At 31.6% G+C, this 26,444-nt stretch overlaps 1 pseudogene; it reads left to right on the top strand.

Moving 5' to 3' along the window:
* Positions 1-19,725: 19,725 nt before the first annotated feature.
* Positions 19,726-20,706, top strand: LOC126661629 (leucine carboxyl methyltransferase 1 homolog; annotated as a pseudogene).
* The last annotated feature ends 5,738 nt before the right edge of the window (positions 20,707-26,444 follow it).

Genomic DNA, 26,444 nt, shown 5'->3' with positions numbered 1-26,444 from the left:
TAAGATAAGTTAGAGTATTAGACAAAATAAACTACTATGTTGAGATAATTGTATACAATACTAATTAAAATAGACTATTTTGACTATTTAATGATTACTATAAAAAAATAAACTATTTTAATGAACTATTATTTTAATTTTAATTTTAATTTTATATTTTCTATTAAAATTATTTATAATTATAAAATTTAAGTGTCAATTAAATTTTTTTAAATAATTAAAACAATCATCTAAAATATTTAATAAGATAAACTATTCCAAATTAACTATTATTTTAAATTTTATTTAATAATTTGACGAGTCACGCTACGAGCAATGTGTGAAACACGTAAAGCGACACTAGTTAAATATAAATTATGCTATAGATAAATTTTTTAGGACAATTCTATTCATTGTAGTTTTATTTTATTTTTTTCTATCCTCGCTATTTTCTTTCTTCTTTCTTTTCTCTTGTTTATTTTACCATCGGAGTGGACGTTCAAAATTATTTTATGATGTTCCTTTTGACGTATTGTTTTTCTTTATAAGACTAGACCTACTCCCTAAAGTTTAACCCCAATATTAAGTGATTTATCATATCCAAATAGATATAGCTTTACTGAGAAAGATGCTGAACCTTAAAGTGTAAATTCAAATTTCAAAAACAATCCGTCAGATTCAGCAAAAAAATAAAACAATCCGTGAGTATTTTTTTTTATAGTAAACAAAAATCCGATTTCTGCTACTATTATTGGCATATAAATATATGGTAAAAGATAAAAAAATCCTCATAGTTTCTCAAAAGTACACTTAAACCCTTAGATATTTTTGACACATTAATTTCTAAAAATGAACAATTAAACCCTTATATTTGAAAAAATCACAGAAATAATCAAAAAAAAATTGAGGGATTAAGTGTCCAAAAAATAAACTAAAACTGTATAAATGTTCTTTTCAAATATATTAAAGAACATTTTTACACCATTTTAAAATAGAATTAATCTCAATAAAATACCAAATCTTTACAGGTTTTGTCAATTATAACCAAACCTTTAAAAATTATCTATTTTAGCCAATTTTGGAATATTAATTTGAAACCTTTTTTAGCCATTCGTTAATAAGATCGAAAAATTTATCATTCGTCAATGAACTAAACTAACCGATTATGAATGATATAAGATATTTGAAACTTTTTTTTTTATTGAAATCATTCAAAATCGGTTAGTTTATCCCATTGGCGAATAGCAAATTTTTCGGTTTTATTCACAAATGGATAGAAAAGGTTCCAAATATCCCAAAATTAGCTAAAATAGACATTTTCTAAAGGTTTGGTTATAACGTAAAGGTTTGGTATTTTATCGGAATTAACCCTTTAAAATATTGAGGGCTCAAATGGTCCAATCAAACTTAAAATATTTATTTGTTCTTTTTAAATAACTTGAAGGGGTGTTTTTTATCTTTTGTCTAAATATATTCTATAGACGATTATTTAGGAGGTGACCAAAAGCATCAAACAATATATTTGAACATGATTTCACTCTCACCTTTGGTCAGCAAGGAAACAAAAGGCAGATATCTAAAAAAAAAAGACAATCTGCATGTGATGAACAGTACGAGCAATAAAAAGATTAGACATTATATATTATATTATATGTTAAGGTTCTTTATTTTTCTGGCTAATCTGAATATTCGTGGCATAATTGCGACTTCTCTTTTTCTTCTTCTTTTTTTCCTTTAAATTGCCAACATTAATCACTAAAATGTTTTCTGTTAGGGGATATGCATATTTATATTGAGGAATTTGCACAAAAGATTCACTTTTTAAATTTATTTGTTTTGAATATCTCAATTTTAAAAATATACTTTTTTACTCTATTTTTCTATTATTTTTAATTATACTCTGAATTAATAAAATAATTTATTTGCGTTTTTTATTTTCTTTCTTTTAATCACATGCATGTCTCATCTTTTTTATTTTTTTCTCTCTTCTCTCTTATTCTCTTTCCTTTTTCTCTTTCCTCATCCTCCTCCTTTTTTTTCTTCTTCTTTTTATCTATCTCCTTTTTTTCTCTCTCTCCTCTTTTTCTCTCTTTTCTTTTTCTCTTTCCTCCTCCTTTTTTTTATCCTTCTTCTTAATCTTTTCTTTTTCTCAGTAATTTTTTTCTTTTCTTTTTCATCTTTTTTTTTGCTAATTGTAAATGAGTTTAAAAGATAATATGATGGGTGATAGATGAGAAATTTTTTCTTCTTCTTTCTTTTTTCTATGTTGTTTTAAATTATTGTAATATCGTTTCTGGAATTTTTTTCAATTGTTTTTGAAAAAATCGTCATTTTCTTCATTAATGATGTTTCGACCTGGTTTTGAAACGTTTTTAATTAATTTTAAAAATGGTTTGAAACTGTTTTTTTTTTTTTGAAACTGTTTTATACTGTTTGAAATTTTTGTAAATAGTTTGAAACTTTTTTATACTGTTCGAAACTATGTTAAAACTATTATTTTTAGACTATTTGAAAGTGTTTTTTAGAAACTGATTTAGACTGTTTGAGACCTTTGTATACGGTTTGAAACTGTTTTATACTGTTCGAAACCTTTGTAAACGGTTTTGAAACTATTTTTTAAAATTTGTTTGAAACGGTTTGCAACTGTTGTTTTTTAGACTGTTTGAAACCATTTTTAATTTATTTGATACTGTTAGAAACTGAAATATACTTTATTTCATATACTCATAAACTATTTTATTTAGTTTGTTACTGTTTGCAACATATTTATACATTTATAATCATATATTAATTCAATTTTCATGAAACATATCATTGCAACTGTTATCAACTATTGTAAACACAAATAAAATAAAGCAGAAACTATTTGAATTTGATAATATAGAACACTAAAAAAAATATAAACGAATGAAACAGTTTGCAACTATTATTACGTTTTAAACTATTTAAACATCTCAAAAATCTTCGAAACCTAATTAAACATACTGAAACTGTAAATTTAATTTGATTGAACAATTTTACATCCTTTTTTTACTGAATCCGCAATTTTTATAGATCGTAATATATGAATTTGAATAATAAAGCAGTAATTCGAAAATAACTGACAGAATATTGAAGAAGAAAATAATGAAATTTGAGAGAATTTGAGATCTGAAAAATAAAAGAAAAGCTAAACTGAAAGTTTTGAGAAGGAGGAAGAAGTTTGTTACAATAAAAACAAGTGGAGTAATTTTTAGATATAAAAACAAATAGGACAGGGTATAAAAATAATTGGCTGACATGGGGTAGGTATGTAAGTTAAGTGCAAAATTTGTGTTAGGTAATTGCTAATAAGTTTTTTATTTAGGTAATTACCTAAATCTCTCATTTATATTTAGCATCAAATCTAATTTTATCTCAAGCTAAATGTTAACAAAAATATTAAAATCAAATTAGGCATGTATGCTATAATAATAAACAATTATTATTTGTTAATTTTTTTGAATTAATTTGTTTAGTGAAATATTAAAAAAAACTCTTTGATATAACGATAAGCTCTATTAAAAATATTATTAAGAGAATCGATAAACTAGATAAAAATAATTTTTTTATTTATTTTTTACTATGTTGGCGTGTGATCTACTATTAAACAAATTAATCGACCGAGACCACAACAATTAAAAATAAAAAATAAAATAAAAATATGTTTAAATAATAAACACAAAAAACTTAATAATAATAAAACTATAATTAATAATAAATTGTTGTTATATGTTAACATATGCTATATTTAATGTCAAATTTGACACAACAAATAGCATATGCTAAATATAGTACTAATTGTAGAACTGTATTGGAGTCACAACTTAAGATTTAATGTTAAATTATAAAACTGGCATGTTATTTAGCGGTGCATAGAAATAGGCATATAACCCATTTCAAGTTCCTGCACATTCAAGTTTTTTTTAACCTTTGGTTCATATTCTTCTAAATGTAGAGATCGTGTTTGTACACTTTTTTTTTCAATGTATGTCTTTCTATTATCACGTGCTGTACATGCATCATTCGTGAGAATATAAATTTATCTTTGTATTTAAATATATAACGGTTAAGTTCATATAATTTTATTTTATACACATTGGGTCCCTCCACTTTTATTTTTACACATAAAAGTCCTTGTGCTTTTATTTTATAAATACGAGGTTCCCATAAAGGATGGCCGAGTACTACGACAATCAAGTTAAACTGTTGATCTTTCAGGTGGGAGATTTGGTATGACGGCTAGGTGATATAGGAAAAGGAGATCTCGGAGCAGGGAAGCTCGGTGCTAACTAGGAAGGACCATATTGAGTAACAAAGGTTGGAAAGGGAGGAGCCTGTACTTTAGCCATACATGTCGGGTCGTGTACTACCTAGAACTTGGAATGCCCAAATTCTTTTCAAATATTATCATTAAATATTTTTTAAATGAGGTTTAGGGATTTTTTTTACTTATGTTTGAGATAATGCTTGTTGTAAAATATAAACATAAGTTTTTCCCTTTATGAATAAAAGAAAAAATAAACAAAGTTACGTGAGTCTACTTATTCGAGAAACATGTAATGTACCCTTGATATCGGTCTAATGCCGAGAAGCAAGCAGTATATCCTTGATGTCGTGCTAATAACGAGATACATGCAGTATATTATTGATGTTGGCCTAATGCCGAGAGACAAGCAGTGTAGCCTTGATGTTGGCCTAATGCCGAGAAGCGGGCAGTATAGCTTGATACCGCCTAACTCTAAAAAGCAGGCCTAACGCCAGGGGACGAGTTTTAAACTTGAAAGATGGCATAATGCTGAAAATGGACCTATGTTAAAAACACTAGCTCAAACCTAAAACCTGGACATATCGGTAACAAGTGTCCGAATGAAAAGACTTGCGTAAACATAAATATGACAAAGTCGAGCATAAAACAATAGGCAAACATTAAAAATTATCATGTTAAAATAGAATTGTCAAGAGTAAAATGTACTAATGTTATTACAAAACAAGATTATTTAGGGGTGTGCAAAAACCGACCGAAACCAAAAAACCAAACCGAGACGAAAATAAATTTTGGTTCGGTTTTTAAAAAATTAGGTTCGGTTTCAATTTTGGGAATTGAAAAACCGATCTGTCCGAAATAACCGATATATATGTAATGTTCTGATTATATACTTAAATACGTCGTAGCTTAGTAGTAGAATGCTTATATACAGAGCTAAAGGTAATGAGTTCGAATCCCAATATTCTACTTTTAATTTTTTATTATTTATTTTTAAGTAAAAATATATAAAAGGCAGCACTAACTCACTAAGATTCGAACCCAGGCAAATTCATTAACCACCAACGCTCTCACCAATGAGCTGAAAGATGTTATTGCTATTTTTTACACTATGTACTATATATTCGGTTACCGACCAAACCGAACCAAAATTTAACCTTAATTTTGGTTCGGTTTTCTTATAAGTGAAAAATCGATCGGTTTCGGGTAAAAGGGTCGGTTCGGTAACCGAACCGACTGATGCACACCCCTAGGGTTATTCACTATCTCGAGAACATGGTCACCACCGGACTCAGTACCTGTTACATCGGTAGTGACCCCCAAAGCCCCATCAATAGTGGGAGGCGTATTACCAGCCAAGAGATTTTCAATCTCCCTTTCGTCCTTTTCATCATGCTCTTCTCTTTCCTCCTCTAGTTCATCGGGTTAAACAGCTGCTTTGTAGCAATGGCGATCAAATCAAGCCAAAAAGCTAAATGTTTCATCAGGACCCATCTACTCTCAAGCAATGTCTAGAACCGTGGACAGAATCCCCCGTGTCAGTTTCTAAAAAACTTTATAAATTCCCTCTTGAGAGGCCTTCAGACGGGCCACTTCTCTTTCATCACCCTTTTGAATCTCGGCTTCCTTAGCTAGTTAGGACTTTAACTTACCCTCCGCTTCTTGGTGATTTTTTTGGAAGCCCTCAAAATTGGAAGCAGTTCAATGCCTCCTTCTCATTAGAGACGGAATTCATCTGAAGACGAATATCTTATATCTCTTTCAACTCAACCAGATCTCTAGATCTAAAGCTCCTAGACCCGAGCTTCTACCTCGATCAGCTTCCGAATAGACTCTGACACTTTGGAGGATTGGTTTTCAAGAGCAGTTTTGGCTGCCAATCACAAATTTTTCTCCTCGACAAACAGATTGGCAGCAAGATTAGCTTTAAAATGGTCCGAGTTAGCCGTCCTGATCAGTTCTAGGAAAGCTACGTTTGACATATATGTCGTTTGAACTGCTTGAAAATCCAGATATATAACTTAGGTTCAAAAATAAAACATAGGAGTAAATAACCAAAACAGACATAACAACATAGAATAACTGGGTGAGAGAGAGGAATGCAGCAAGCACAATTCATTAGGCTCTTACATGCCGCAGGTAGCCTGAAAATTCGGCAAAGTAGTAACCCGAGCAATATCAGCAGCCATGACATACTTTTCCAGACTGACATAGTTTGGACGATTGGACTTCACCTATGTCACGACCCAATCTCACGGGCCGAGACCGGCGCTAGGAAATGGGAGTAGTGGCTCCGAAACCCGTAGCAAGCCTAAAACGTAAATAATTTTTTTGCAAATATCATACGTCAAGCATGACAAACATAAACACGTGTCATGCAACAAATATGCCAGGCTATACATCTTCCTCTGGCAATCACAAATGGTAATAACGCAACAAGCACATTACGTACATAAGTTTAAAATATCAGAGTTATATATACATAAAACCGTTTGATACAAAATAAACACAAACCCCTATCTACTGCAGCTCTAGGAGTAAAGTACTGTTTCTTTACATACTTTCAAAAATATCAGACTTCTAGAAGAAGGATAGAAGTCTGTTGCTTCAGAAATTCTTTTCACCTGAGAAGGAAAACTGTGAGGGGTCAATATACGGGAATATACTGAGTCAGTTCATATATTTACTGATAAGTATTCATAATAAATGTAAAATAATGCAATAGTATTTAAATCACGTGTAACCAAGTACAAGATCGGATTGAAACCCTAATCTCCGAACATGCCAAACGTATATAATCAAATTGAATTAATCCAAGTGGTCCGGCCCGGGATAACTCAACCGCGTCAGCCACGACCAACCTCTTAATCCCAAGTTCTGGGTCCCATGATAGCTCAACCAATTTCAACCCACTAGATACGGGTCTCAGGATAACTCAACCGAGTTCAACCTCGTATCTACTATTCATATATCCAACTTCCATATTCATATTCATAATCAAGTGTACAGCTGTGATAAATCGAAATTGGTGATCACGCAATCCTATTGTCGCCCAATGGGAAGGCACGTTCCATCGGATCAATACTGGTTTCAAACCAATATATATGCATCTTATATAAAGAATTCGCATTGAAAACATTCGAGACAAACGTAAAGCAATATAAAATGTTTGCTTGTAAACAATGCTCGTTTAAATACTTCAAAAGCAAAAAACGCTATCCAAAAATACTTCGGTACTAAGAAATGTCAAGTTTCCTGAGCCCCTTGTCCATTTGCTTCTTACCTCGCCGGATCTAAAACGATTTCAAAACAATTAACTCACATCAGAATCCTATTCTAGGATTGATTCTAGACTCGAGACACAAAGCACTACTCTTATTAACTGCGTGCTTCTCACGTGTTTAATCCCGATAAACGGTTTCTGACTCGTTTACGGTTCATAAATCTCTTCTAAATCGATTCTCGTTTAACCTCAAAAGGTTAAATAACTCAAATTATTCGATTACTGATTGATTTCGATCACGGCATGTAAAAACGGAATGAAATCCGAAACTAAACGGTCGGACAACATGTTGTGCGAGCGCACGTCTCACTAAGCGTTCGCACGGCACCTGTGCGATCGCATAGCTGAGCTGTGCGTTCGCACAGCTGAGCTGTGCTACCTACAGTTCAGGCTTTTAGCCTCGGCTCGATTTCCGACGTGCTTTCAACAAATTTCCGCATACCCGGCATTCAAACAACGCTCTACAACATCTATAACACGAATTGTAAACTCAAAACGCTAAAATCGAATCCAAAATCGATAAAACCGCTCAAAACCCTAAATATCAAATCAATATTACTCTAAATTTATTCATATAAACGGTAAAATTTCGTGCTTACCGTGATTACCCTTTTAAATACGATCGATTCGAGCTATAGAACGTCGAAAACGGACGAGAAGCAGAGATCGAGTGATGAACCGTAATTGATCGTCGAAGAAAGGAAGAAAAATGAAGTTTGGAGTTCTGGATTCTTCATTTCCCATCTCATTTCTTATATATATTGGCTAATTTGCACTTTAGTCCTTGAAACTTTTAAAGGTTGCAATTTAGTCCAAAATTTATCCGCGTCCAAATTTTAAACAGTCTCCGATTGAGTTGAAACGTTTACCATAAATACTATAAAATATTTTACGGACCTTGGCGAAATAATTATTAGCTCGGGATTTATATTCAATTTTATATTAATTTTCTAAGATTTTTCCTCAAATCCCGCTAATTTGCTTAATAAAAATTATTCTAAATTCCCGATACTATTAAATTAAATCCTTCTTAATTTAATTTATCGGAAATTCACGACATGTGGCACGACTTAACTGTTTTAAAATATTTTGGGGTATTACAACCTACAAGGCAAAGCGACCACCAGATAGGTCGAGAGAAGATTTTTTCTGGTAGACAAAAGAGGAAATTGAACCTGGAGGCCCAAGCAATAGCGTTTGGTGGTTGGGGATTCAGGAGAATCTCGGAGATTTGGACCCAAGGGTACCCCGGTTTGACCATTCATGGAGTTGGACAAATCCATCACTATTACTGAAGAACCCCAGTATGGGGCACCTGATCTGTCCCCGGGAAATCAAGAGAAGGAGGCAGAGGAGAGGCGTTAGGGTGGACAACTCTCAGCACGAGAATTTGCGGATTGGAAGCACCCACATCAGTGGTCCCACCTGCCAGGACTCTGGAGACCGGCTGGGGAAGCCGAGGTTGATGGAATGGTTACTTGGCTTGGGATTTCCTTCTCTTAGGTTTGGCAGTCACGCGAGCGACATCAAGTTTTCCACTGTAAAGAAAAAACGGCAATATCAGGATGGAATGGGTAAATAAAACACAAAAAAAAAACAATACAAAAGGTAAAAACAGTTAAACCTGAGACTTGCATCCCATTCAAAAGGAATGCGGGGAACAAATATATCAGCATGCGCCCGCCCATCTTCCAAGGAAGCATCAAATACGGAAATGATCGCTTCCTCTTCCATGGCACTAGGGGTGTAATCCTTCTTGGTTAATTATTCTTCCCCCATCTACCCAGTTATGGGGAAAGTTCTTTAAGCTGGTGGGATTAGTGACCATGAAATAATCTGATTTTCAGTACTTCAACGAAAAGGTTATCCCGTTCACGAACTCTTTTAGAAGCCCTTTTCTCTTTTTCCTATAGCGCATATAGGCATAGCTGCTGCCATTCGCCAGGGAAATGGTATACATCAACACCCATAGTTTCATGGTAGGGGTAATCGAGTGTTTTTGACATAGTTTCTCACAAGACGTGTAATGGCAAAGGCTGTTGGGGTGGAATTTTCATAAAGGGATCTGGTATAAGGCACTAAAATTCGACAAAGGTAGGATCAATAGGGAATTGTATGCCGGATTGCAGATGTTTGTTTGAGAGGACAATGAGGAGGAGGTTTGGTGTTAACCCGACTATCCATGGGCATGGGGGACATGACATAGTCGTCCGTGATGCCAAAAGCAATCTTCAAAGCATCTAGGTATACTTGAGTACACCTATAAGGGACCAGATTTTCCTCAAATAAAATTAGTAATCTCAAACACCTCGGCAGTGGGATACCTATCTATCTCCCCAGCTAAGGCTGCCAAAAATGGATCTATGTAAACCTCGAGAGTGACACCATAATCTCCTACTCTATCATCACACCCCGTACCTTCTTTGTTAGATGGGTGTTCATCCGACATCTTGAACTTAGAGAAAACCATTGAAAACATGAAAACCTCAAAAAAAAGGCAAGGTTTAAGATAAAAAGCCTAAAAACAACAAAACAATCGGATAATTTTGAAACTAAAGATCAAACAAGTGAAGAACACGAACAACATGAAGAATGAAATCTCCTTAAAAACTCCTGAAAACAGAGAAGAGGAGTAAATCAAGATCAACTTAAATAAAGTCCAAACACACAAATTCAAATACGCTCCAATAGCAATTGATAATGTGAGAAATCAATAAAAATAAAAAGTGCATACAGCAAGCACAATACATACAAAGAACAGAAGAAATTTTCACAAAATGTCCAACTCATGAGCTTGGTCTTATCTTACTTCACCCCTATTGCTGACATAATAACCTATATACGAAATGTTGACATGAATAGAAAATTACTGGTAACTAATGCGAGGAAGGAAAAGGCGAATAAGAAAAGATCCAAAGGCCTAGAGAGAAAAAAAAAAAGAAATCCTCATAAAGTGAAGGAACAATCAAATAAAAATAGCAAAAAAAAAAAAGAAGAAGAACAAGAAAACAGAGAATATTGAAAGAATAGAGAATATAGTAAGAAGAAAGTGAGTAAATGAGGAAGAAAAGGATTAATAATGGAAAACGGAGGGAAAATTGAAAGGCCATAAAATCAAATTCAGTCTCGGTTAACCAAACGCCACCTTGAAAGGAGAGTTCTAAAGTAAAAATTGGACACGTGGCATTAGGCTTAAAGATGAAGGAACTGCCATAAACCAAAGAGACACTTCAAATTTAGACACCTCAGATACAATTTTCAAAGACACATCACTCTCATGACTCGTCTCTCTCCAACACCGTAACCGAGGAGTATGTTAAAAGAACTGACACATTACACCAGAGTCACATGATAGTACGATACCAAACCTACTCATGCTTATTCACAATAAAATTCGGACATAAATATATGATACACATAGGGGGGACTAGTGATAACGTAGAGATAACACAATATAGGGGCGAAGAAACCTCATCGACATATAATGTTACCAAGTCAAACAAACAATAACTGACATACATAAGATAGACCAACCTAGAAAAACAGACAGCATGTCGGGAGACCAGGATGTGCAGTTAGTCAGCTAATCTGAGATACCTAGATCAAAGACCGCCCTGAGCTAACCCGAATGTTTCTATTGGACGAATCAGATTTACTGTATCTCAGATAAACACGTGCTCTATCATCTAGGGGGATCACAGAATACTTTTTGACACACAAGAACGTACCCCGCATTGCACACACCTGACACATAGCTCGAGGCATAACAAAACTATCCACCTTATTAAAAGTAGGGACACAGGAAAGAACTTCTAAATGGGTGCATAGGTCAACCTATATAAACTACCTTAGTGCATAATCTAAGGTACTTTTTCACCATTGTTCTTTTTTTTTCTTTTCTTTCCCCATTTAAAAGTATTGACTTGCGCATTGGAACGAACAGCCGAAGATGTCCAGCGATGATCCATCTAACCTCTCTATTCTTTGTTTTCAAGTGACTTTGATAGCTCGGAGACCTTCTAGTGCTTCACTGGTTTATCAATTAATAGTTTTGTGATATTCGCTATAAAATTGATAATTTCCGTCTTTACTTCTAAAAGCCAAGCCAAGTCCGGCAATTAAGGCTTCATATTCGGCGACATTGTTGCTTGCGTCGAATCTGATTTTTACTCCGTATTCAATTTCATTTTTCCGGGTCCCTTGAGGATAGCTTCGGCTCCTGATCCATTTTCATTCGATGCTCCGTCTACATGTAATTCCCATAGGAACTCAGGTATGACTTCTTCCTATTCGCCGGGAGTAATCTCAGCTACAAAATCTGCCAAAGCTTGCGCCTTGAGCGTCGGACGAGGCTCGTATCAGATGCCGTGCTCGTTTAATTAGATAGACCAATGGACGAGTTGCCCAGAGGTCTCGGGTCTTTGTATCGCCTTTCCTAAGGAGGTGGTTGGTTCTTACCACCACATTGTGGCTTTGGAAGTAATACTTCAACTTTTTTGTTGTGGTCACCACGGCGAGCGCCATTTTCTCTATTTCTGGATATCTGGTTTCTGCACCTTTTAGTACTCGACTTATGTAATAGTTGGCTTTAATTCTCCATCTTCTTCTCTTACTAGCATTGTTCCTATAATTTCCTCTCTTGCACAGATGTATATGTAAAGCGTCTCCCCCTTCAATGGTCGACTTAGCAACGGCGGTGAGGTTAGAAATTTCTTCAGCTCCTCAAACGCTTTTTTGCAATCTTCAGTCCACTCGAATTTTTGCGTGTCCTTTATGGCCTTGAAGAAGGGTGGACATCTTTTCGCCGAGCAGGATATGAATCTTCCTAGTGCAGTGATTCACCCGTTGAGTTTTTAAACTTCGTTTACATTCCTGGGTGGTTTCATGTCCATGATTGCTTTGATCTTCTCTAGATTCGCCTCTATTCCTCTTTGGGATATCATGAATCCCAAGAATTTTCCTTCTTGTACTCCGAATGCGCATTTATCTGGATTTAGCTTCATCTTAAATTTATTTAGAAATTTGAATATTTCCTCTAGGTCTCTCGCATGGCTTTCTGATTTCTCACTTTTGATAAATAGATCGTCTACATATACTTGGACTCGCTTTCTGATTTCATCTTTGAACATGAAGTTCATAAGCCTTTGGTATGTTGCTCCTGCATTCTTCAATCTGAAAGGCATCGCCGTGTAACAGTAGGTTCCGCCTTTCGTGATAAATGATGTCTTTTCTTGGTCTTGCTCCTTCATCTGTATTTGGTGATAGCCTTGGGCAACATCCGCTAGGCTTTACATCGCATGTTCGGCGGTTGAGTCGACCAGCTGGTCAATATTGGGCAGCGAATAACTATCTTTAGGGCACACCTTCTTCAAGTCCGTGTAGTCTACACACATCGGGTTTTTACCATTTGCTTTCTTCACGATCACCACATTGGCTACCCATTCGGCGTAATGTACCTCCCTGATGAACCCTGTTTTCTTGAATTTTTCTACTTCGTCGGCTATTATTTTTTTCTGTTCTTCAGAGAATTTTCTTTTCTTCTGTCTTACAGGATTTGCCCCTTCGGCCACATTCAGCTCGTGGGTTATGACGTGCAGATCTATTCCAACGATTTCTTAAGCTTTGGAGACGAATGTCTCGATATTCATTTTTAGCATAGCTATGATTTCTTCTTCAATTTTGGGATTCATTCCAACTCCCAAGTTCACTTTCTTCTCCTCATTGAGCTCCAGTTTCTTCATCTTGCCCTCCAGGGTGGTTTCTTTTTCTTCAATGTCATGGTTCATGATTTCCTCGATTGGCGGAGTTTTGAAGGATTCCTTTATCGCCTTATTGTAGCATTCTCTTGTAGTAGCTCGATTGCCATGTACTGTCACAATTCCTTTCCTCGTAGGTATCTTCATTGTGAGAGCTTTTATGCTCGTTATAGCTGCTAAATCATGGAGGAATGGCCTTTCCAGGATTGCATTGTATGGTAGATCAATATCCACGATGCTAAATCGTGTTGGTAGCTCCTCGTCTCTTCTTTCTCTTCCTAATTTAACATCCAGAATGATTGTTCTCATTGGCCTGATGGGGGATCCACCAAACACAGTTACTGGGATAGCGTTTCTTTTCAGTTCTACAGGGACTCTTCCAAGGTTTTCGTAAGCTCTCCTTGTCATTAAATTAATTGCGCTTCTTTCATCGATCAATATCCTCTCCATATTCAAATCCTCGATGATCATGGCTATAACTAGAGCCTCGTTATGGGTCTCAGTAATTCTTCTGAAATCTTCATCGTCGAATGTTACCTGTGGTGGTATTCTGGATTCTTGCATCTTTTGTTTCTTCTCCAGCGGGTAACTCGGTGTGCTACTTAGTTTATTTTTGATGTTTGATCCTTAAGAAGCCATCTTCTTCAATGAATTTGTTTGAGTTTAGAAAAAGTCTCTTCTTGTTTGAAGTTTTTTGGAGCTTTTTCCCACAGACGGTGCCAATTGATGGAGTCTGCCTTCTGATCTGGTGGATTAACCTGCAAAACAGAGTAGAAGCTAATCGGACGGTGGTTGTCCGATCAACTCTCCGATGCTAAAGTCAGTGTTGAGAATTGAGCAGCGTTTTGAGTATATGAATGTAATTGTGTTTTTAGGCAATACCTCAAATTCTTTATATAATAATCGAATATATACCTTGTAAACTTGGAATAGGAAAGTGAATCCTATTTAATAGGGTTTTATCCTGATTAGAAGTGTGATTCCTTATTCAGACAAGAGTTCTGTTTAAGAATATCTTCCTAAATAGTCTCGTCTTTCTAAACTGGAACTTATCTTTCTAAGTTGGAGTTTGTATCCAAATAGGAAGGATCTCCGAGAATCTTTGCAGATCTAATTATCTGAAAGAATCCAAAAGTGGACGTGTTTTTTCCGAATCCTTAGGGGATTCGGTATTATCCTTGTGGATTGAGGTCATATTCCAGTCAAGGCGGATCTCATAGATTCGACCGCTGGTTTCATCTAGCTAACAATGTACCATAACTTCAAACTTATTTTTTAAAAAATATTAATTTTTACGGTTTAATTATTTTACATAAGAAAATCATATCTCGAAAAGAGTTCAAATACATTTATAAAGCGTCTCATACACATCTCAAAAATTTAATATATAATTGAAAGAGAATGTATCAGAATTGTTTATTTAGGTATTTCCACTAATGCACTGACGAATTGAGTCGTCCATAACTCTTTTCTTAATTCTTCTTCGACTTTCGTCAATGGTTTACGTATGTCGTTGACGGTAGCCATCTTTTCTTTTATATTATTTTAATTTCATATAGTATAGTAAGTAGTCAAATTTTTTGCATTTGTTTCTTGATGGATTAACATTTATCGAAGAAGCGCAAATCCAATTCAAAACTTCAATCAAGAATCGAAGATAGATTGGAGATCTTTCAACAACAAAGATAAAATTGTTCATGGGCTACAGTAGTTTTTTAATTTTTTTAATATTGTATTTTATCTGTTTGTTTTGAGAATTTTATTTTGTATTTTCTATATGAAAGATTTGTTGTCCTTTTTATATAAAAGGTTGTTGTCCCTTTTTTTATGAAGGCTTTTCATGTGTTGGTTGTATCCTACGTCACGGCTGTAGTTTCTGATTCATAAATCACTTTGCGGGTGATGGTGAAAATTGAGCGAAGACGGCAATTTATTGGCGAAACAGTTAGATAATTTATTTTTTATTTTCATAAGTAGATATGCGAATCAGACAGCATATTGTATGTTCCATGTCAGGTCATTGGATTTAGTTTTTGAATTTTTCCGAATTTCTTACAAATCTAATTGTTTTATATTCGATTAATGAAGTTTGATGAATTCTAAAAAAAACATAAAGTGAATTATAGTTCCAATATAAGATCTTTATGTATATGAAATTTTATTAGTCTATATATGTTGGTGTGATAGCTCTTATTTCTTAATAAATTATTAATAATTTAATTCAAAAATGTAAAAGATAATTCAAAATTAACAAATTTTTAATTTTATAAAAATATAATTTGTTCAATCTTTACGGTAAGGATGAGTAACTTTAAAATGTACTAGTTTCGCATTACGTGCTATGCACGTGGCTCGTAATGTAACTCGTCAATCAACATATTAGTAAATTTATTATAATTATATCAATTTTTTATTTATAATTAATATTAAATTAGTTAAGAATTTTTGTAAAAGTAAATATAATATATTCGGTTATTAAATTTTTTGCCATACTGAATTTATTCTTCTTTTGGTTATATAATAACTATAATTAAATAAGTAACTTAATTTTATTAATAATATCTTTAAAAATAATAAGATAGAAATTTAAATAATAATATATTGACCAAATACAGTATTTTAATTTTGTAGTTCAATCAAACTAAAAGATAGGCATTCCTACTAATTTGGAGACAATTTAGTTATTTTTTACATACTAAAAACTAAATTGAAAGATAATTTAACTACCTATTCTAATTAGGACTTTAATTACAATAGTGATTAATTATATTAACTAATTAGTAAATGCCTATAAAATCTTTATTTAGTAGTAAACTGAAAAGGATTATTCAGTAAATTTGCCTGTCCTCCCCCCCCCCCCCCATCCGTGCTTTTATATATAGTACTAGTTTCGCATTACGTGCTACGCACGTGGCTCGTTATGTGACTCGTAATAAATATTATACCTCAGTTTATTAATTTTTAAAATTATTACTATAATTATACCAATATATTTATTTATAATCAATGTTATAGTTTTGTCGGATTATAAGATATTTTTATTAGTTGGATTAAAACTATTAATTATACTAATAAATAGTATATTAATAAATTTATTTTAATTATTTTACTGATAATCAACATCAAATTTGTGAGTAGTTAAGAGTTTTCTCATTAGATTAAGATAGTAATTATTATAGGGTTAGAGTTATAAAGCATGTAGGTTAAGTTTTTCTATTTAGCTAACTTTTTCCTTTCAATCGATTATTTGAAGAAAAAACCAGTCAGATTTAACACATATGCTTTCATAAACTATAAATATTTTCTAATCATAAATATTTGCAAATCAATTTGTTCAAATCATATGTATAAACAACATATTGTATCATAAATGATCAAATGTAAAAAAAACATAATACAAGGTAATTAACTTAGTAATTGACTTATTCTCAAAAAAAAAAACTTAATAATTGACTCTATTCTCAAAACAAAAAACTTAGTGATTTACTCTTTTTATAAAAGGAAATTAATAAATATCATGGTATAGTGGTAGATATAATAGACGATTCTACAAAATATGTGAGTATTTTAATTGAATCAAAAGTAGTTTAAATTAGCTAATATTTAGATAAATTAATAATTATTTAATATGTTTCACACGTGGCTCGTAGTATGACTCGTCAAACATTTATTGATATATTAATTGACGTTTATTTATAATTTATGATATAATTAAAATTTATTATAATTGTACCAACATATTTATATATGATAAATATTAAATTATTTAGCTACACACATGGCTCGTAACGTGACTCGTCATGTTAATTTAATTTATTATAATTATAATAATTTATTTTATTTATAATCAATATTAAATTAGTTATAGTTTTTATTAGAGATAAATATAATTTTATTAGTGCTATTAATTTTTATTCTACTAATATTTAAACTAGTATTAAGTGTAATATTATACTAAATTAAATGAATTATAATTATATTACTATATTTTAAATTATAATTAAAATTAAATTAGTTAGTGTTTTGTTGGATTAAAAAATATCTCATGAGAGTTGGATTAAATATATTATAATAATATCATTGTGTTTGATTCATAAATCAATATTAAATTAGTTAGAGATTATTTGAAGGTTTTATTGAATTTATGAGTTGGATAAGGATTTTAATTTGATTGATTAATAATATTAATAGTTAAGATAACATTAAAAATATGACCAATTATCAAAAAAATATTAATAATATAAATTTAAAAATACATGCTTCTCTTCGTATTTTATATATAATGTAGATATATAGAATAGACTTGATAGCTATTAATAATTTAAATAAAAGTTAGCCATATGTATTTTAAATGACCTTAAAATCATCAAGTGTTATGCCCTTATCTTTGTTCTGTTGTTGCACCACATCTACTTTTTCCGAATTCAGAAGGTCTTTGCAGCACATAAAAAAGAACCAAACAAAAAAAATTAATAAAAAAATGCAACAAAACCAAATAAAAACAATAGATTACAAAACAAAACCTATAAATGAGAAGAAACATAAATTGGCACCCATTTTTTGCAAATATTGTGAGGACACCGAGTTCTAAGAAATTATATTAAAGATGTTAACATTTTATTAAACCAAATAATGTAGCTAGTTTTTAATTAGGACTCCGTTCTATTATATTTAGGATTTTAATTCTAATTAGGACTCTAATTCTATTATATTTAGGATTCTTTTTTTTTGATGAATTATATTTAGGATTCTAATCATACTATATTTTTAATAATAAATTAAATAAATAATTAGTTAATGACCATATAACCGTTATTTAGTAATATATTAGAAAGGACTATTTGGTAAATTTGCCTGTCCCCCCCCCCATCCGTACTTTTATATGTAGTATAGATAGATATATAACTATTATGTGAATTTAGGCAAGTGTTCGTATAATAAAATTGAGAGACAAGTTAGTAAAACGCTCTCTTAATTTAAGTGAAGTTGTGTATTCGAAACTTATTTATATGCAATATGCAGTCGTTTAAAAGTTGGAGATAGAATTTGTCTTTCGTAAAAAAAACTTAAACAACTCGTGAAAATCAATTTAAATGTAAAAATTTTAAAAATAGTGTTTTATACTAGTTGAAATTCATTCAGAAAAGAAAACCTCGTAAATGCCATACCACACAATAAAAATTGAGAGGCAAAAATATGTATTCTGGCATTTTTTTTTTTTGGTTAGTCCATCCGGTTTTCAGGGTTTCGCCCTGACTAATACGGATCCGATCCGTGTTGCGCACCTGGCATGATGGGTGAGTCTTCCAGTGAGAATTTTCTGCATTCACAAGACTCGAACCCGAGACCTTACTTAAGCGATATCAAACCGCTTACCACTTGGACCAACTCCTATTGATTCCGGCAAATACTTTTAAAGAAATACACAAGTGTTTGGTGACAGAATGAGCCAATAAATACTCTCCGCGTGCATTAAATAGGTTACAGGTAGATAGAACCGCATTCAGTAAATAATTTTGGGAAATGCCAAAATCTAATACAGCAATGCATGTTCTCTTGATCCAAATAATGATATGACCACCTTGCCTTTCTATTGATTTTCCATAAACTATCAGATTAAAATTTCCTCATGTTCATTTAAATAAAAAGAATTATATTTATTAAATTTACACCATTTATTAAAAATAAATAATATAAATAAAAAAAATTAAATTTAGTTAAAATAATTTACACCATTTATTTTATAATGAATAATTTAAATTAGCGAACATGATTTTATGTTCATTTGAATATGAGAAAATTCCAATTCAAACTATCACGTCTATTACTTCTTCAGTCCCATTTTATTTACTATTTTTTAAAATATTATTTTATTATTAATATATATATATTTTATTTTTATTTCTAATATTAATTAATTTACTAGATAAATTAATGTGTAAAAACAATAGATTTAAGATATAAAAAAAAATTGTTTAGCTTTTTACAATTTCTATTAACTGTTTATTTAATTTTTATTCTATATTATTTATATAGATTATTTTATTAATTAAAAAAATAAAAAAATTAGAATATAAAAAATTTCAAAATGCAAAATAATTCTTTTTGTATATTCAGATATTTTATTAGTGGTCCCTAGCTTTAGGCATAGGCTAGGACCTCTACTTTTGAAGGACCTCATATAAATTGAGAAAAGGATTTTTTATACAAATCCCCTAAAAGAGCACCTTTCTATTGTTTATACCACTGAAATTTATAATTGGCAGTAATCACTCAAAAAGAAAGAAAACTTTTCATAAATCACATAATACCCCAAAATGAACTAATTTTCAAATAAGACAACTTTAACCTTGAATTGGGTCTGTTAACCTTCACTACTGAAATTGTCTTAGATCTCCATCATCTAGTTCGACAGTAGATCAATGGAGGTCGAGCGGCAATCGACGGAGTCCGGCGACGACCCGACTAAGGTCCGGGTGTTTAAATATGCTAATTCTACTTCAGATGCCTCTGGAAAGGACCTTTTATTGCTTTTTGATTTCTTGTAGGTGTTTTCCACTTTCTGTCGAATGAAACCTGCATTTGGTGTTGGATCCTTTTCAGTTTTTGATTGTGTTGATTTTATTGTGGTAAATTTTGCTTGAGGGTTATTGGGTTTTAGTGCATTTGTCAGATCTTTTCAATTTATGTGGACCTTAAGCAGTGGGTGTGGGTGATGATACTTAAAGAATACAGATTAAGCATATGTTATTAAGATATTAAAGGTAATAGGAATCAGTTTCTTGTTTGTAAAATGAGTGGTGAAGATGAAGGTCATACAAAGAAGCATATAATGCCGATTGGAGCTGGGTTTGATACAACTTACTTTCAGTTACAACATGAGGGCGTCATTTCTATACGTGGAGCTGGATTTCAAGGAGGTAACTAGTAAAAAGGCAGCAATTATTGAATCCAGTCAATTGAGAGGCAAACTTGGTGCTTCAGCATCAATTTTGCAAGAGAAATGAGAAATTCACTGTAACCACTACAAGCTATTACCAGTTGATTTGCGTGATATCCAAAAACTAGATGAGATCATAGCTTTGGCTAATATTGATCCCACCTTGCCAACATTTATAATTTGATAGTGCATCTTGATATACTTAGATCCAGATTTAACTCATGCTATAGATAGTTGGACATCAAAGACATTTTCAAATGCTTTGTTTTTCTTATATGAACAGATCCATCCCAATGATGTTTTTGGGCAACAAATGAGTTGGAATTTGGAGAGTTGTGGCTGTGCACTACTTGGAATTTATGCAACACCTGCTTTACTTTCAAAGGAAACACTTTTTCTTGATCAAGGATGGCAGAGTGTTGTTGCTTGGCACATGATAGAGTTTATACTGATTTTAAATTAGTTTACATTAAATTGATATTAAATTCATATTAAATTTATATTAGGTTCATATTGTTGTTGTTATTCACTACTAAATTATGTTCAATTTTTAATTTTATTTTGTAATAACCCAAAATTTTAAAGGATAAAATATTGCCACATGTCTAATATTTTATTAGACAGGAGTAGGTAAATTAAATTTAAAGATAAATTTAATTTATAAGCGTCCCTAAAAGTATATTGTGGCAATAGGATTTTAAATTTAAATTTTAGAAGTTTAAATTTGGATATTTATATAGTTAATGGGGATGATATAAATTTATAAATTGGGTGCAGAATAATTCATAAGTCCCGTGCAAATATTTTTAGTGTCAATATTCGCAGAATATTTTAAAAAGGTTATCATGAAAATTTGATAAAATTTGGGAGTAGAAATTTTATCAAGCGCAATCAATGCGGACTTAATAAATCGAAAATGATTTAATAAGAATAAAATATAAGTCGGATTATATTTTTATTCTCGTTATATTTTATTTGATTTTTGGTAAAATTTTCACGAAATTCGAAAGTCGTTTCTGTTTGAGCTACGGACGACTAATTAAAAAGTTGGTTTAAAGTGCATGATTGAGCTAGTATTAAACGGCACTTTAGCCTAATCTATATATATAAATTAAGAGTGTGAAAATTGGACACAGAATTAATTTCTTTCGATTTAAGAAAGAAGATGGAGCTGCTTTGCTCACAGAGAGTTGGCGAGCTAGGGTTTCAAATTTTAAATTTTCAATGGTCTGTTTCTCAATTCTAACTTCGTTTCTTCGACGATTACTTGAATAATCAAGGTATTAATCTCATATTAAACGTTTATATTAATATATTTCGATATAATTCGAATATATATTCGTTTATAAACGGTTACGTATCGAATCGAACGTATACCTATTATTTTTACGTTTCGAATGTGAATTTGGATATATTGGATTTTGTATATGTGTTAGGAGCGGAAAACGAGGTTAAAAGCACGTTGGAATGGCCCGGGGATCGATTTTCCCCGGGACTGGCCTGCTATGCGCCCGCACAGCAGAGGCTGTGCGAACGCACAGCTAGCCACGTGCGGACGGACAGTGGCTTGCCAACTAGACTTTTTTGAGTACTTTTCAGGACCTATTCGTCAGACTTTCGAGGGGCGATTCCGAAATATTTTCGCGTAGAAACTCGACGTGTTGTCTGACTGACCCTAAAATATTTTAAATAAATATTTTTAAACTTAAGCCAAAGACTTTTAAAATGCGATTTTAAAAGTAAAGTTAAATGTTTAAAAAGGATTTTAAAAGAGTTAAAGTCGACGTTTAACCGGTTAAAAAGATTTAGCAAATGATGTTGCTAAATAATTAGTATACGACTGTGAATTTCTTTGGCAATCAAGTCTATACTATTAAATGATTTTAATTAGGTATTGTTATACCTAAAAGGACTTCTAAAGCGAAGAATAAATGTTTTCTCAAGGTGAAAACGGTTTATATGGTTTTTAAAAATAAAGAGACCATAAGTGTTATGTGTTATATGTTTGTATGGTTTGTCTGGGCCAAGGTTTCAGGACCTAGATGTTTATACCAGAAATAGGTATTGATGTGTTGTCTTGTGTGTTTTGTATGTTTGATCCGACTAGCTGTCCAGCAATCAGACCAGGACTCAGGGGAGTTTGTCACACCTACGACGGTGCTAAGTAGTAACTTAGCAGTACTGTGAGTTTACGTGTTTACTTTTGAATATCAATATTCAATTATTTTAAATCCATAAATCGCAGTAGTATAAACTAGCCAAGAGAGATCCATTTGAACGAGTTACCTATTGGGCGGCAATAGAGTTGCGTGATCACCAACACCGATTCTTAGATGTACTTCTGTCGAGGTATAGAGGTATGCATGTCGTGTAAGTCATTGGGAAAGTAAATGCCCTGACTTCACGGGTAAACTCTGAGACGACAGTAATACAGTTACGGTCGCGGAATAAACCGCGAAGGCAATTTCTGATTACGGTCCAGGTACCAGAGATACAGAATTAGACGGCAGTGATTCAGTTCACGGTCTTTATTCTGTTGTTTATAAGCTCATGAGATTAGTGTGTCTGTTAGTACAATTGTGGACTAGGATTTCACATGGATCGATAAATTAGTAATATTTTATATATATAATATATATATGATGTGATTTTGGTATTTACCTGTAAACTGTTTACTCACTCAGAAATATTTATATTTCTGACCCCGTTGTTGTTATCCCATTTTCAGGAAATTAGCTTTGAGGTCAGTCGAGCTTCCACATCCCTTTTTCAGGAAAGCTCTTCTTTGGTAATGTACATAGGATTTTGTACCCTTAGTATGCTGCAATAGTATAAGTGTAATGTGCCAGCAGCCGTGCCACTAGTCCTTTGTTTAGATACTCTGATAGGATCTAGTGCATGTGTATACCTTTTGGGTGGCTGTTGAGTGGCATATTGTATCTAGTTACCGAATCGGCCTCGTGTGTTTTTGTGAGGGTCAAAAACAGTATGTTTTATATACACCATATCATTTTTAGTTTTTAATTTTTTTTAAGTTTAGACACTTATCTTTTATATTTATACACTTTTCATTTTAATTTCAACTTTTTTTAATTTATATTTTATTAAATTACTTATCATAATTTCTTCATTTTTTTTAAATTAATAGGTTTATTATTTTTTATTATCAACATATATTATTGTATATTATATTTTTAGATTATGCTAAATCATGATTTTGTTTTAGAGATTTTATATTTACAAAAGTTTGTTATTTTAGAATCAATACAAAAGTACTTTGACCAGGGGTGGAGTTAGAAATAAATTGGGAGAGGGGGGGATTGGGGGATTGTATAAAAGTTAAATTAATAACTATATTTAAAAAAAATGTTAAAGAGATGTTTTGAAGGAAAAATAAAGTTGAGGGATCTAATTATATAAAAATCTAAGTATTACTACTATATGTTTTTATAAATTTAAGTATTACTACTATATCCTTCTTCTTAATCTTTTCTTTTTCTCAGTAATTTTTTTCTTTTCTTTTTCATCTTTTTTTTTGCTAATTGTAAATGAGTTTAAAAGATAATATGATGGGTGATAGATGAGAAATTTTTTCTTCTTCTTCTTCTTTCTTTTTTCTATGTTGTTTTAAATTATTGTAATATCGTTTCTGGAATTTTTTTCAATTGTTTTTGAAAAAATCGTCATTTTCTTCATTAATGATGTTTCGACCTGGTTTTGAAACGTTTTTAATTAATTTTAAAAATGGTTTGAAACTGTTTTTTTTTTTTTGAAACTGTTTTATACTGTTTGAAATTTTTGTAAATAGTTTGAAACTTTTTTATACTGTTCGAAACTATGTTAAAACTGTTATTTTTAGACTATTTGAAAGTGTTTTTTAGAAACTGATTTAGACTGTTTGAGACCTTTGTATACGGTTTGAAACTGTTTTATACTGTTCGAAACCTTTGTAAACGGTTTTGAAACTATTTTTTAAAATTTGTTTGAAACGGTTTGCAACTGTTGTTTTTTAGACTGTTTGAAACCATTTTTAATTTATTTGATACTGTTAGAAACTGAAATATACTTTATTTCATATACTCATAAACTATTTTATTTAGTTTGTTACTGTTTGCAACATATTTATACATTTATAATCATATATTAATTCAATTTTCATGAAACATATCATTGCAACTGTTATCAACTATTGTAAACACAAATAAAATAAAGCAGAAACTATTTGAATTTGATAATATAGAACACTAAAAAAAATATAAACGAATGAAACAGTTTGCAACTATTATTACGTTTTAAACTATTTAAACATCTCAAAAATCTTCGAAACCTAATTAAACATACTGAAACTGTAAATTTAATTTGATTGAACAATTTTACATCCTTTTTTTACTGAATCCGCAATTTTTATAGATCGTAATATATGAATTTGAATAATAAAGCAGTAATTCGAAAATAACTGACAGAATATTGAAGAAGAAAATAATGAAATTTGAGAGAATTTGAGATCTGAAAAATAAAAGAAAAGCTAAACTGAAAGTTTTGAGAAGGAGGAAGAAGTTTGTTACAATAAAAACAAGTGGAGTAATTTTTAGATATAAAAACAAATAGGACAGGGTATAAAAATAATTGGCTGACATGGGGTAGGTATGTAAGTTAAGTGCAAAATTTGTGTTAGGTAATTGCTAATAAGTTTTTTATTTAGGTAATTACCTAAATCTCTCATTTATATTTAGCATCAAATCTAATTTTATCTCAAGCTAAATGTTAACAAAAATATTAAAATCAAATTAGGCATGTATGCTATAATAATAAACAATTATTATTTGTTAATTTTTTTGAATTAATTTGTTTAGTGAAATATTAAAAAAAACTCTTTGATATAACGATAAGCTCTATTAAAAATATTATTAAGAGAATCGATAAACTAGATAAAAATAATTTTTTTATTTATTTTTTACTATGTTGGCGTGTGATCTACTATTAAACAAATTAATCGACCGAGACCACAACAATTAAAAATAAAAAATAAAATAAAAATATGTTTAAATAATAAACACAAAAAACTTAATAATAATAAAACTATAATTAATAATAAATTGTTGTTATATGTTAACATATGCTATATTTAATGTCAAATTTGACACAACAAATAGCATATGCTAAATATAGTACTAATTGTAGAACTGTATTGGAGTCACAACTTAAGATTTAATGTTAAATTATAAAACTGGCATGTTATTTAGCGGTGCATAGAAATAGGCATATAACCCATTTCAAGTTCCTGCACATTCAAGTTTTTTTTAACCTTTGGTTCATATTCTTCTAAATGTAGAGATCGTGTTTGTACACTTTTTTTTTCAATGTATGTCTTTCTATTATCACGTGCTGTACATGCATCATTCGTGAGAATATAAATTTATCTTTGTATTTAAATATATAACGGTTAAGTTCATATAATTTTATTTTATACACATTGGGTCCCTCCACTTTTATTTTTACACATAAAAGTCCTTGTGCTTTTATTTTATAAATACGAGGTTCCCATAAAGGATGGCCGAGTACTACGACAATCAAGTTAAACTGTTGATCTTTCAGGTGGGAGATTTGGTATGACGGCTAGGTGATATAGGAAAAGGAGATCTCGGAGCAGGGAAGCTCGGTGCTAACTAGGAAGGACCATATTGAGTAACAAAGGTTGGAAAGGGAGGAGCCTGTACTTTAGCCATACATGTCGGGTCGTGTACTACCTAGAACTTGGAATGCCCAAATTCTTTTCAAATATTATCATTAAATATTTTTTAAATGAGGTTTAGGGATTTTTTTTACTTATGTTTGAGATAATGCTTGTTGTAAAATATAAACATAAGTTTTTCCCTTTATGAATAAAAGAAAAAATAAACAAAGTTACGTGAGTCTACTTATTCGAGAAACATGTAATGTACCCTTGATATCGGTCTAATGCCGAGAAGCAAGCAGTATATCCTTGATGTCGTGCTAATAACGAGATACATGCAGTATATTATTGATGTTGGCCTAATGCCGAGAGACAAGCAGTGTAGCCTTGATGTTGGCCTAATGCCGAGAAGCGGGCAGTATAGCTTGATACCGCCTAACTCTAAAAAGCAGGCCTAACGCCAGGGGACGAGTTTTAAACTTGAAAGATGGCATAATGCTGAAAATGGACCTATGTTAAAAACACTA

Source organism: Mercurialis annua, linkage group LG8, assembly GCF_937616625.2.
Source record: "Mercurialis annua linkage group LG8, ddMerAnnu1.2, whole genome shotgun sequence".
NCBI lineage: Eukaryota > Viridiplantae > Streptophyta > Magnoliopsida > Malpighiales > Euphorbiaceae > Mercurialis > Mercurialis annua.
Note: the sequence above shows the minus strand (reverse complement) of the source record. Positions and strands in the feature narration are given on the sequence as shown.